The sequence below is a fragment of the Lipotes vexillifer genome, unplaced genomic scaffold (assembly GCF_000442215.2).
Source record: "Lipotes vexillifer unplaced genomic scaffold, Lipotes_vexillifer_v1.1 scaffold213, whole genome shotgun sequence".
NCBI classification, from domain to species: domain Eukaryota; kingdom Metazoa; phylum Chordata; class Mammalia; order Artiodactyla; family Lipotidae; genus Lipotes; species Lipotes vexillifer.
Window position 1 is genome coordinate 3,383,367 of NW_006780610.1, and position 14,690 is coordinate 3,398,056.

The window sequence follows — 14,690 nt, forward strand, 5'->3', positions numbered from 1 at the left end:
TTCTACGCCTAGCTCTGGAACTGTGGGCGTGGGGGGGTGGGGCAGGGGGCAGGGGGCAGGGGGAGGCCTGTGAGGGATGGTCTTCATTTCTAAGGGCCCTTCTCCTACCTCATTTCTTATTCTCCACACCACCACCCTATGAGTTGCTAACTCTTTTTTTTTTTATAAATTTATTTATTTATTTTTTGGCTGTGTTGGGTCTTCTTTGCTGCGCGTGGGTTTTCTCTAGCTGTGGAGAGCAGGGGCTACTCTTCGTTGCAGTGAACGGGCTTCTCATTGTGGTGGCTTCTCTTGTTGCAGAGCACGGGCTCTAGGAGCGAGGGCTTCAGTAGTTGCAGCACGCAGGCTCAGTAGTTGTGGCTCGCAGGCTTAGTTGCTCCGTGACATGTGGGATCTTCCCAGACCAGGGCTCGAACCCGTGTCCCCTGCATTGGCAGGCGGACCACCAGGGAAGTCCTGAGTTGCTAACTCTTGGTCCCATTTTACAGATGGGGCCTGAGGCTTGATGTGGTGTAGCTTGCATACAACCTCCTGCACCCACTCAGTGGCACAGCTGAGATTCCAGCCCCATCTGGCCAGAGCAGAAGCCGGGCTGTGGTAACGCATGGTCTCCCACGTGGTCCTTCTCAGGGATGGTTCTTCTCAGGTGAGGGAGACCACACGGAGTGTCTGGATTGATGGTGAGTTCGCCCCATTCTGCAACCCCTCCCTACCAGGCCCGTGCCCTTTGCTGCTCCAGATGCAGGCGGGGAGCGAGGCTGGGCGCTAATTTACTCTTGTTTAACTACAGCTGCCGCCCTCCTGCCATGTGTCTCCCCGTCATTTATTGCGTTTTCCAAAGCCCTGCCTGGCACTCAGGGGCATTTCCTGCCTGCGCTAATGGGGGAGAATAGACGCATTATATGTGAATAATGGATTATGATGATACAATTTGGGTCTCTTAGCTCTCACCGAGCCTAAGCTGGCCTTGCATTATTGATAACTTACACACACCTTCCTGAGCGTGTTTATGTAAATATTTAATAGGGAAAGCAAGTTAACTCATTGGTTTCAGCCATTTCCAGAATGTTGGAAGTAAAAGCTGTGAGGGCGACTGCGGGGACCCCCCCGCCAGCGGGAGGTGATGATGAGTCACGTCCCTTTGGGAAGGTCAGAAAGTTCCCGAGATGTTCATTTGGTCACAAGAAGTGTGTGGCCTCAAAGTTCATGGCTTTCCAAAAACTGAGAAAGAAGGGTAAGTCTCCCTCACCATGGGAAGACCCACCTGGGGTCAAGAAGACCGGTGGCCAGCATAGAGCCCGCAAGAATGTTGCAGGGGTGCGGGGAGGAGGGGTGCAGGCTCAGATTACTGGAGTGAGGCAGTGGAGGGTCGCCCCGCTGAATGAACAGGACCATTGCTTCCCATTTTCCATGGTTGATTTCCTGTTCTCTCACACGGCTTCCACATTTCACACTCCATTTCCTGTTGGAAGACCGTGTTTAAGAGACTTGCCTGGGTTGCAGTCTAGGCTCCTCCACTACCAGCCGGATGGAGAGATCCTTCATCTCTCCGTGTACCAGATGTCACATCTGCAAAATGCGGAAGTAACGTACTTAGCTCACAGGTACTCACCGGTTGCTGTAAGAAGCCAATGAGATAAAGTATCTGAAGTGGCTTGTATGGTGCCCAGAGCACAGGAAGGCCTCAGTACTAGCCTGTGATCATACAGCAGAGATTTTAAGATGCACATATTTTCGCATGGGTCTTAAAATAAATGCCATGGTGTACGTTAATTGGCAGTGTTTCTTAGTAGTATGGAAAATAGTTGTGCATCTCAGACACGTTGAAATACAGCCGTTATTTTGCTAATATTGTGTTTCTGGCAATCAGACCACTTTCTCCCCTCTAGGAAGTCACGAGAGTGAGCATGTGCCCCATCTGCTAATCCACAGGGTAGAGGAGACCTCCCTCCCCACACCTACCACCAGCACCCTGGCCCCGCGCATCAGCCCCTTTGGGGCTCACCTCCCCCAAACCCCTTCCCAGGTTGCCATTGACAACCTGCCATTCTCCAAGCGCACTTCCTTGAGCTGCCAAGGCTTCAACACATGCTGCCTCCCCTACCTGAATTCCCTTCTTTTCAGTTTGTGGTTCAGTCTCACCTCCTCCACGAAGCCTTCCCTGCCTCTTGACCAAGCTCATCTTAAAACTGCAATGGCCAGTTCTTCTGCCCACCGAGCAGAGTTGCGGGTCCAAGGTCCCGGGAGGCAGGGCTGTGACCGACCTGTCCTGCAGTCACCACCTCCGCCGCACGGGGCCCCAGGCTGGGTGCTATAGGAAGGCAGCTGTGCACAAAAGGTGATAGTCTGTGCACTTGAGGGAAGAGACAGACAATAACACAAGAGACAGGAAATTCTAGTGTGCAAGAAGATGGTAAGCACAATGGAGGGGGACCAGAGCAATAAGGACTACTGGATGGGGGCATATTTTTAAGTAGGATGGTCAGAGTCAGCCTCCCTGAGCAGAGGTCTGAGGATATCCAGGAGAAGACGGAACAGCCAGGACAAAGACCCTGACGTGGGAGGGTGCAGGAGTTCAAGGAAGCAACCAGGTGGGTATGGCTGGCACAGAGAGAGGAAGGGCTTGGCAAGGAGGAGGTTCAGATTGTGTAGGGCCTGGTGACCTTGGTAAAGACTTCTCTTGCTATAGGGGGACGGGGAGCTGCTGGAGGATTCTGAGCAGAGGAGTGATGGGATCTGACTTTGTTTCAAGGGGATCATGGGAAGCATAGAGGAGAGGGGGACAAGTACCAGGGCCTGGACACCCATGAAGAGATTGTAAAAATTCAAGCAAGACAAGGCGGTCCTAGGATGGGAGCAGGGGAGGTGGTGAGAGACGGCCAGGTGGTTGGGTTCGAACAGAGGTGGAAGGTGGAGCTGATCAAATGTTTGGACATTTGGTGTGAAAGAAAGAGCAGAATCAAGGACGACTCCAAGGCGTCATCACTGACTGGAAGGGTGAAAGGCGGTGGGCGGGGCAAGCTTGTAAGAGGAAGGTCAGGAATTCTGTTTGGGTTGTGTCATTAGACATACTAGATTTGGGATGTCTATGAGACATCTCAGGGAAGGGCTGGAATGGGCAAATGGACCCAGGAGTCTGCATTTTAAGTGACAGGCCCAAGCTAGACTTATAAATATGAGAGTCAAAGAGCATACAGATGGATGAGGTCACAAGGGAGAGAGTGTAAAGAAAAAAAGAGACACCAAGGCCTGAACCCAGGGCACTGCTGTGAGTAGAGGTAGGGAAGGAAGGAGAACCAGCAAAGGAGGCACAGAAGAAGCGGCCTGTGGGATAGGAGGAAAATTCATTTGTTGAAATGTCAGTGCATTGGAGTTGCAACCAACGATTATAATCAAGTAGCTGCCATTAATTGAACGCTTACTCTGTTGGACACATCACATATAGTTTCTCCCTTGATCCTGAGATTTAGGAATTCTCACTCTCATTTTACAGATAAGGAAACTGAGGCTCAGAAAGGTTAAGCTGACCAAGATTTCATGGCTGATAATTACAGAGCAGCAATAAACCCAACCTTCAGCTCAGCTCAACTAACATTTCTTTTTAATCCTAAGAACTGGGCACTCTTTACAGACATTATTTTATTTAACCCTCTCAATGCCCTGATGTTGCAAAGTGAAGGTCATTTCCACCCATTTTACAGATGTGGAAACCTAGGCTTAGAGTCTCATTGAGTGATCTACTCAAAATTACCCAAGGAGGAAATGGCTGGCAGAGATTTGAATGCTGGTCTCTTGTATTCCTTGGACACTTGGGATTCTCCCAAGGCTGCATTTGGAGAAGGAAACAGGGTTGAGGGATTAACAGTGGCTTCTCAGCTTGAAATCCTAGGCCTCTTCCGGGGACCAGATGTCAGGCTGGTGCCACAGGGCCCTCCACTGAGCCCTAGGCTGGGAGCAGAGAGGGAGGGGTCTCCATTACCAAAGCCCAGGCTGAGGGCTCCCAGGGAGTCCCCTTCCTCCCTGCCCACCCAGCATCTGCCCTCCACCAGCCCCTGCCTGGCTGCCAGATGTGCCAGCTGTGGCTCCTCTCCATGGAGAGCCTCATTTATTAATTAACGTGGACGCCAAGGGGGCAACTTCTCGGGCCCAGCCTCAGAGCAGATCTTGGCACATTTTTCAGACTTTGTTTAATAATTTATCATCTTTTAATCATAAAAATAATTAGCACAAGAGCGATAATCTGTGCTCTGCCAAGAGCAGACTGGCGGAGGAGTTTTCAGACAGTGCCAGAGCCCCGAGAGCTGAGCTTCGGCAGAGGGGAAAGGGACAGGCTGGCTCAGAGCCCATTGTCCACTCCAGGGCTGGCCTCTGGGAATCAGGGTCTCAGAGATGTCACATGGCTTTGGGAGGGACTCAGGGACCCACATCACTTTCCTAGGAATCTGAGGCTCCTCCTCCTCTCTGATCTGACTCACCGGCTAATCTTCTGGGAAGTTTCTTCTCTCTGGGTCTTAATTTTCCCATCTGTAAAATGGGAGTTAGGCTGGCTGGTCCCTAAGGGCCCTTTTGTTCAAGATGCCATGATCCAATGAGGCAACAAATGTAGTAGCAGTTAAGAGAATGAGCTAGAGGGCCCACGAGGCCATGAAGCCTTCTGTGGCCTCCTCTGCAACCTGCTCACAGAGCCCTGGGAACAAGACTTAGTTCTGCCAAACCTGAGCTGTGTGACTGGAAGCAAGTCACTTCTCCTCTCCGAGTTTACCTATCTGAAGAGTGGGAGTGATCATTCACACCCTGCAGGTTTCCCAGAGAAGATCTAAGCCAGGGAGGGACAAGGGTCAACCTTGGAGACATTGACCCCATTCTGACCCCATTCTGGATTTAACTGCCACTACCTGTCCAGACTGCTGGTCCTGTGGGTAGTCAGGGCTGTCCCTCCTCTGGGGCCTGATACCTCCCCAGTAGGGAATGAACAAGCTACCTGTCCTGCCGATTCCAGGGACCTGTCTGGAGGTCGTTTGACCTGTGCAGGCAGACACATCCTCCCCCAGGGGACAGCTGATTCTGGTGGCTCTGGGAAAGACCACAGCAGTGCAAGAAGGCAGCTCTGCCTCACCTTGTTGGGCTGTGCTTGGCCTCCAGGTGCCTCAGTCTCTTCATCTGTCAAGTAGGAGACCTGTCTGAGGTTGGAGGCCCCAGAAGGAGACTCCTGAGACAAGAATGTGAGAGCAAGTCGATTCTTTGGGACAAGATCCAGACACTCCAGTAGGGAGTGGAGAAACGAGACTGGGAAGGGGTGGAGGCCAGCAAAGGGTGGGTCAATGATCTGGTGACTATTGTGGGCCACCAGGGCTCAGTCCTGCTGGGGACATCTTAGGGGTCAGTAAACTACAGACCTCTGGCCTCCTGATTTTTTTTTAACTTAAATTTTTGAATTTTATTTTATTTTTTTATACAGCAGGTCCTTAGTAGTTATATGTTTTATACATGTTAGTGTATATTTGTCAATCCCAATCTCCCAATTCATCCCACCACCACCACCCCCAGCCCCGCTTTCCCCCCTTGGTGTCCATACATTTGTTTTCTATATCTGTGTCTCTATTTCTGCCTTGCAAACCGGTTCATCTGTACCATTTTTCTAGATTCCACATATATGCATTAATATACGATATTTGCTTTTCTCTTTCTGACTTCACTCTGTATGACAGTCTCCAAGTCCATCCACATCTCTACAAATGACCCAGTTTCATTCCTTTTTATGGCTGAGTAATATTCTGTTGTATATATGTACCACATCTTCTTTATCCTTTCGTCTGTCGATGGGCATTTAGGTTGTTTCCATGTCCTGGCTATTGTAAATAGTGCTGCAATGAACATTGGGGTGCATGTGTCTTTTTGAATTATGGTTTTCTCTGGTTATATGCCCAGTAGTGGGACTGCTGGGTCGTATGGTAGTTCTATTTCTGTTTTTTTAAGGAACCTCCATACTGTTCTCCATAGTGGCTGTATCAGTTTACATTCCCACCAACAGTGCAAGAGGGTTCCCTTTTCTCCACACCCTCTCCAGCATTTGTTGTTTGTAGATTTTCTGATGATGCCCATTCTGACCAGTGTGAGGTGATACCTCATTGTGGTTTTGACTTGCATTTCTCTAAGGATTAATGAGGTTGAGCAGCTTTTCATGTGCCTCTTCAGCCTCCTGATTTGTAAATAAAGTTTTAGTGGCATCCACACAGTCAGGCCCATTCATTTATGTGTCATCTGTGACTGCTTTTTTGCCACAGCGACAGAATTGAATAGTTGCAACAGAGACCACATGCCCTAAAGCTATCTGGCCCTTTGCAGAAAAAGTTCGGCGGCCCCTGGTCCAGGACAGAGTGAAGAACTCACCTCAGAGCTGTCTGTCCCGAAGGAGGGGAAGCTGGACTATTTATCCAGCAACTCCAGGCTATGGTTGGATACTCCCAGGGGCCCTAACAACTACCCCACCACACACATACCCAGTTCTGGGGTGAAACACTCTGCAGCCAGGGGGATCCCTCAGGCAGAGTCAAGGATGGAGGGGAGCTGGGAGGCCAGGAATCCAGGGCATCTGCCCCAGCACTTCACCGAGCCATGGTGAGGACGAGATGAGATAGCATTTCAAGTACTAAGAACAGGGAGTGCTCCCCAACATTAGGCAACCTTGATCATCACTACCAGCCCCTAGCCCATCATTCTTGGCTCATTGCAAAGTGAGTTGCCTTTACCTCCTCGCTCGGCCTCTGCCTGCCCGTCACAGGCACCGCTCATTTCTGAGCCCCAGGTCACTATGGTCCTGGGTGGAGAGCTCTTCTCCAGGCCTAGTTCTATCTGTCTGGTCAAAACTCCACCAGCGGGACTGCGCTGGCGGTCCAGTGGTTAAGACTTCACCTTCCAATGCAGGGGGTGCGGGTTTGGGGAGCTAGGATCCCACGTGCCTCACAGCCAAAAAACCAAAACATAAAACAGAAGCAGTATTGTAACAAATTCAATAAAGACTTTAAAAATGGTCCACAGCAAAAAGAAAGAAATCTTTAAAAAAGAAAACTGCACCAGCATTGACCCCTCAGGAACCCTGCCTTTCTTGCTTGTCCCCCAAGACCACCTGCGCTTCTGCCTCTCCAGACCTTGAAAGCCATGCTCTTGGGCTCTGTCCTCAGGCCTGAGCTTTGGGCCAGCCCTGGCGGTGACTGCTGTCTGGTATCCATCCCAGCAACTCCTCCTTTCTCTGCTGGTCAGTTCTTGCCACCCCTAGACCAGGCTCGTGGTCCTTGCAGCCGTTCCTCTTCTATGCCTTCCACAGGCTGTCAGTTCCGGCTGGACCCCATCCTTCCTGGGGAGTATTCTGGGCACTCAGCTCTGGGCTCCTTCCTAAGAAGGACATAGCAGCTGAGTTTGGTCAGAAGGCAGTCGGAATGATCGGGGCTCAGTGGGGGCTGCCATCAGGGCTCAGTCTGAGATCAGGGTCAGGGCTCAGTCTGCTCAGTCTAAGACCAGCTTCAGGGCCCAGCAGGGTGGCTACACTCAGTCTGGGTTCCTGTTCAGTCTGAGGCTGGAGTCAAGGAAAAGCCTGTCAGGGCTGTACAGGGCCACGATCCAGGGGTCAGTCTAACCACAAAGCCCAACATGCCCATCTCGTCTATCTGACAATCCAGCCCAGGCCACAGCACCCACCCCTTGGCTCACCACCCTGGCCGTCTCCAGGAGCCTCCAGCCTGTCCCTCCCTGCTGGGACGCCTGCATTCCCGTGCATGTGTACACTCTCCTGGCCAGGCGGTGAGGATCCCCAGGTCCATCTGTCTACTGAGCTGTTGTGGGAACCGAGCTCGGCGAATGGGCCCGAGCCTCTCTCCCTCCGGAGCCTGCCTCCAGACTGTTGGCGTTCACGGCTCTGCCTCGCAGCCTCCGAGCTGGGCTCGCGCTGCTGAGTCCAAAAGCCGTCCACTGCTCAGTTCCAGCCAGCCACCAAGCACTCCCCAGATGGGCAGGGACCGCACCATGCCTGCCTGCCTCCTGCCTCGGCACTGCTCTCTCCCTGCCAGGGGCCCAGGGGAGGTGCCCACTCCCCAAGCTCACAGCCCAGGGGGCCAGGCAGGGCTGTACAAGGGTGGAGAAGCTGTCATCGCTAACCCCAGGGCCCTGAGCATCATCTAAGCAGTGACTCCCTCCAGCCCTGACCCTGGCCCTGGTGAGGCCTGGCTTTTCTCCCACCAGGTGCCCATCAGCTCCTGTCCTCTGACCACAGAACTGCCCAAAGCACTTGGGAGACCCAAGGTGAGCCATGGTCAGTGTGCTCCCCCAGGGCATCTGCCGGAGAAGTTCCAGGCAGCATGGGGTTTCAATATTAGGCAAACCTTCAAGTTGTGTGAACTTAGATAAATCACACTGTGCCTCAGTTCCCTCATTTACAAATGGGCACAGTCATCCCCAGCTTACAGGTTGTAGTGAGACATAAATAAATTAAAAAGTGTAAAGCCCCTGGCAGAGGCAAAAGCTTATAGTGACATGTGTCCTATTTGTCTGCTCAGCAGCTCTTCTTCTAGTCACATCACCCCATTCCTATGCTGGACCGGCCCTTCTCCACAACACGTGGGTCTGATGGAGCAGCCGATCCTGAGACCTGGTTCCCTTGGCCAGAGAGTGGACACAAGTTGACTCACAGGTGGAAGCAGAACAGAGAGGGGGCGAGAGAATGAATGAACAGCATCTTACTGACATCACTCAGAACCTCTGGGATCTGACCAGACCCCACACTGAACCACCCGGTCACTGAGCCAATAAATCCCTTTTAGCAGAAGCTGTTGGACTTGGCTTTCTGTCCCTGGCAACAAGGTTCAGAAACAGAGCGTAAGCATGTGTCATGGTCAACAGCCTTGACCTGAAGCCAGAGTACTGGGGTTCAGATCTCAGCTGTGCCACTCATTAGCAGTGTCACGTTAGGTAAGTTACCCAACCTCATGGTGGTCAATTTCCACACCTGTAAAATGGGAGTGATACTGGTACCCACCTCTCACGATTGTTGTGAGGATTCAATGAATGAATTTGCATGCAACACTTAGAACAATTCCCAGCACATAGTAAATACTATATAAGTATTTGCTGGTGTGTTATTATTTAATTCCCTGCTCAGCCCCTCTCTCCTCCAATCTGGAGGACAGAATCAAACACCCAGCAAATATTGATTGAGTCCCTACTACACGCTCTATGCTGATACGCTGGTGGATAAGGCTGATGTGGGCTCTGTCCTCCAGGGGCTCACTTCCAGTGAGTGTGGGTGGCCAAGGGGCTGCTGCTCCAGGACCACCGAGATGAAGCTGCCTCCGCAGTACCCACTCAGCACCCACTGCACAATGACCCACTCTTCCAGGACGCCTGTCAGGGTGATCAGCCAGGACTTGGGTCAGGGTTCCCAACACCAGTTGGGTCCAAGGAATCATCTGATGCTGGAAAATTCCCTCTGAGCAACTGGGGCCTCCAAGGTTCTGCTGACCAGGAGCTCTAAGGACCCCACTCATCTTCTCCAAACCTGACGTCCCCAGCTGTCACTTGGGACCCTGGAGAACGTGTGTCTTTGAGCATGTCCAGAAGGTAATGCAGAATCTAGGAGAAGGAGGGTATGGGCTGCAGGGATGAGTGGTAAAAGAATCCCAGGAGGACCCCAAGGACAGAAAGGGACTTTGGGGTCAAGACAGAAACAGCAAGAGGAAAGAGGGACACTAAGAATCTTGAGTGTGTGTAATTAAGCACCTCTACCCCAGGCTGTGTCAAGAGAGGGTATCTTGCCTCTCAGCTGGATGGACAGGAGACCTGAGTCAGCCAGCCAGTGACTTCCTGGAGAGCCAGACATCCCAGCCTAAGCCACCCAGGAGGCAGATGGGCTCAGCCCAGTGAATGAGATTAGGGATGGTTCTGGAAGGCTGAGGGAGTCCAGGAAGTGTCAGAGTCCGCGTGCCATTTCCAAAATAGTATGGGCACAAGTCTCAATTTTTGGCTCGTTAAACTTGGCCATCTGATTCTGGGGTGATAGTAGTTACTAATGGCTAATATTTGCAGCATAGGGAGATGGTTAAGGGTGAGAGCCCAGACTGCCCAGTTTGACGTCAGTCGTACTGCTTAATGGTTGATTCCACCTTGAACAAAGTACTTCACCTCTCTGTGCCTTAGTTTTCTCATCTGTAAAATGGAACTGATAGAATAATGGTCCCACTTCACAGAGTTGTTACCCCAAACTGTTCCCCCTTCAGCATCACTAACTCAAACACTGTTCTCTGATTATAATCTCTCTTTCTTTGCCAGTTTTCATTAGGGTCCTTCTTTAGCTTCACCAAGACCTCAAGTCCATCCACTTCTTTCACTTTCTCCCCATCCATCAGCCCTCTCTTTCTTCACTTCCCCCTTTGCCCAGCATGGATTCCATAGATTTCATCACTTTACTAACATTCTGGCAAATACCCCAAACTCTCCTCCCCAATGTTTTTTTTGTAGCTGTTTCTCAAAACCCCAGTCTCAGGGCTCCCCTGCTGGCGCAGTGGTTGAGAGTCCGCCTGCCGACGCAGGGGACGCGCGTTCGCGCCCCGGTCCCGGAAGATCCCACGTGCCGCGGAGCGGCTGGGCCCGTGAGCCACGGCCGCTGAGCCTGCGCGTCCGGAGCCTGTGCTCCGCGACGGGAGAGGCCACAACAGTGAGAGGCCCGCGTACCGGGGGAAAAAAAAACAAACTATTTGTAAAGTAAGAGAAGGGAGCTGTGAGTGAGGTTCTGATGCATCTTCCTGTGAGTCAAGTATGTAGACTCTGTGGTATTTTGTCTTTGTGGGTCTGATTCTCTGAGCTCCTGATCCTTGGCTGTGTTCTGGAAAGATGGAATTGTCAGAGAGCTGAGTTCTGGATATGAGACTGCTCGTCTCCACTGACCCCTCTCAGTGTAAAGCAGGGTTCAAGAGAGACTCTGGAGCTCTGGGCACGTGTGTGTGTGCGCGCGTAAGCGTACCTGCGTGTATATGCATACATGAAAGGGGACCTTTGGAGTAGAAGACAGACATATAAAGGGATGTGGCTACATGTGTATAAGAGAAAGGCAGAAAGAGACGTGACCCATCCTAACCAGAGGAAGGGTATGCAGATAAACAAAAGGCATAGAGCTATCATGACATATTTCCTAAATCCAAAAGCAGGTGTCATGGACTTCTTTGGTCTGATATGTGGGTTTCTCCTCGATCTGTCTCGCGAATCTATGCGTGATCTGATACGTAATCTGACCCACATACAGGCCTGTGGTCTGACTTGCGCTCCAATGCGGTCCATCGCAGCTCCACCCAGAGACCGACTGTCCAAAATCGGGCCAGGCACAGGACAGGCGGCTTGCTGGGCTGGGCTACACAGTCCTTCTGCAGTCTGTCCAGGCCACCTTTCAGGAGAGAGGCATCGGCGGCCCCTGTGAGTTATGACTTTTATTATGTAGAAAACAGGCACATTAACTTCAGGTCCCTTGAAAAATGTGGTCCTGTAATCAGAGGCTGTGTCTGTCCTGATGCACGGTGGCACCAGGCCAGAGAAGTGCAGGGATGAAATAAACATTTAGAAAGACAACTGCATTTGCAGATCTAAGAATTGAGTTATATTCATTTCTGACAGCTTCCTGAATCACAGCCCACATCTCCACCCGGCAAAACTGGGACCTGGCCCTTTAACTAGACTACATTTCACGTAATTAAAGACTCACAAAATTAAATGGCCTGCATGGAAAGTGGCTTTCAGTGGACTAAATGCCGGGAGCAATCTCCTCGCCAGAGTGGAAAAGTGACACTAGCTTGCAGATCAATATCATCTCTGTTATTAATATCAAAAGCACATTACTTTGTTTTTGCCTGGCTCCCCTCCAAGCCTCCGGCCCTGCCGCGGAGCAGCCATTTGCTCAGGCCATAATTTACTTTGGTGAGTTTTTAAGGTATTGTTTTGTCAGGACCAATCACCGTGACGTTATAAATGGCTGGGAGGACTTGCGCTCCCCCTCAGTGGCATATGCAGCGAAATTAATTTTTAAAAGTTTCACGTCAATTACTCCTGTCCTTGAGTTATGCAAGAGGACAAAGGAGCGGGACGTAAGGACGTGAGTGATCTCAAACAGATGAGGTAACGACACACAGAAGCCGGGGCTGCAGACCAGAGCAGACATTACACTATCTTTAATTGATGCATTGAATTAAACAAGGCTAAAGCCAAATAAATATTGACCACTTAGCAAAGGAACCATTGATTTTTACAATGGACAACAATGCCATCCTCCACTTGGCTGGTTGGGGGTTTCAAGCTCGGGTCTCGTAGGCTCCAGTACAGTCCCCTGGCGGGACTACACTGAGATGCCATGGCTCTTTGGTGGGACTTTGCAAAATGGGTATAAATGTTTTCGCTGTTTCTTGCTCGGCCTGGCTTGTGTTCTCTCACTCTGGTCTTTGCATGTCTCCCTCCTGGTGCCTGCTTTTAAGGAGACTCCAGGCTGGCTCTGCCAACATCTCCACTTTGGTGTTGGCAGCCAGGATGGAGGCATAGGCACGCTGTCCCCTGACCCCAAGGGCTCCACGTATTTCCCGTCCTCCTCCTACACCACCTCCCTGAACCTAAAGAAATAGCTCACCTACCGGAGAGTTTCAGGGCAGGAAAATTCTCCGTATGATCCGGTAATGATGGATACATGTCATCATACATTTGCCCAAACCCATAGAATGTGCAACACCAAGAATAAACCCTAATGGGAACTACGGACCGTCAGTGATTATGTGTCAATGCAGGTTCATCAATCGTAACAAAAGTACCACTCTGGGGCGGGGGGGATGTTGATAATGAGGGCAGCTATGCTTGTGTAAGGGTGGGGTGTATGGGAAATCTCTGCACCATCCTCTTAATTTTGCTGTGAACCTAAAACTGCTCTAAAAAAGAAATGTTTTTTAATGGCTCACCTTCAGCCCCTGAGCACAAAAATCACCTCTCATATCTTGCTTTGCCTGAAAATCAGGGCAAGGAGGGAGATACAGGAAGAGGGACACAGATAGATCTGTGTCTGGGGAAAGAAAGGGGTGTCCAACTTGCAGAGCACCCCAGATGCACCCAGTGCTACACCAGACACTATGCAGACATTATCTCCATTAATTCTCCCAGAGACTTGAAAGATTCGGACTTGAAAATGAGCAGCAACTTGCAGGAATGGGCATCTAAAACCAATGGGCCTAGAAGTGGACTTCCTCAGCCTCACAAACACCAGCTGCCAGAAAACTTCCACGCTTCTCCTGCTAGAATGCAGGCTCCATGAGTGTGGGGACTTGTCTGTCTTTTTCCACTGTATCCCCAGTGCCTGGCACAGTATTTGCACACAGTAGGTGCCTAGTGACTATTTGTGGACTGAATGACTATTACAAGAGAGGCAGTGAGTAGTAAAATTTAACATCATTCTGTAAGACAGGTCACCACCTGGCACCCCATCACACGGAACCACCTGCCAGGATGCCTTCAACCTGAAGGAGTGAAACAAGGAACAAGGTCAAGGTAGGATGAAGGCAACCAGCAATCAAATAGGGCTACCGGGCTTTGGCAAACCGCCTTACATATATTATGATCCCCATTTCACAGATGAGAAAACTGAGGCTCAAAGCAACTAAATAACTTGTCCAGGGACTTAGAATCTTCACCCAATCATCAGTGACAACTGCACATTTCAGTTAACCAATTGTTTCCCCACATCTCAAAACTGGGCATCACAGTGATCAAGTATGCAGATTTGGAACATGATGTTTAGCATTTACCAGGAGGGTACCAGGTCTTGTGCACTTAGTCCAATTTGCGCCATGCCCACGGGCACTTCCTGGAGACTGTGGGTGTGCAGGCAGCTCAGTGCCCAGGGTGGGCTAGGGGGAAGGGGAGGGGAGCCAGATGCCCACTGCAGGGAAACCCACAGGCCTCAGCCCAGTCCACCTGCTCCACGTGGTGGGAAGAGAAGCAGCTGAGTTTGGTGGAGGGAGTTAGAGGGAGACAGCTTTTAAATACATTCCTAGCTTAATAAGGAAACGCACAGTTCTTCTACACCCATAGGTTAATTAGAACCAAATCAGGCAGCCTATATGGTGTTCAGTGAAAAATAAAGGTTTACAACCAAGTATTTACTGGAAGTATTCTAACAAATGTCTTCTTCCTAACTCAAGTATTTACAAGCAGTATTTTTTTAAATGTATTCTTCTTTAACAAACATTCATGGTCTCAAGGTAACAAGAGAACAGTCCTTGAGAGAGAGAGAGAGCTATTCTCATGCTGACGATCACAGACTATTGCTGCTGCTTTTAGTAAATACTCAGAAACTTAACCTTCAGATGTCAAAATTCCCAGTAAGTATAGATTTAATGTGAATGTTACGGTAAATAGTGTGTTACCATATTTCTCATCTTATTATCTGTTTAAACAAAGGGTGCTTGCCCATCTAGAGCTTTTGCCAGTGATGGGGATGCTCAGGGAGGTCTTATCAACCAGAAAGCATCTGTCAGCCACGCAACCTGGGCCGGCCTGGTGCAGGGCCCTGGCTCTCAGAGCTAAGGCAGCCACGGTCCTGTGCTGGAGGAGCTCCTTGTCCAGCCAGGAGAGGGACGCGGAAACAGGCATCAGGGTTTCCGCTCACTGCTGGAAGTAGG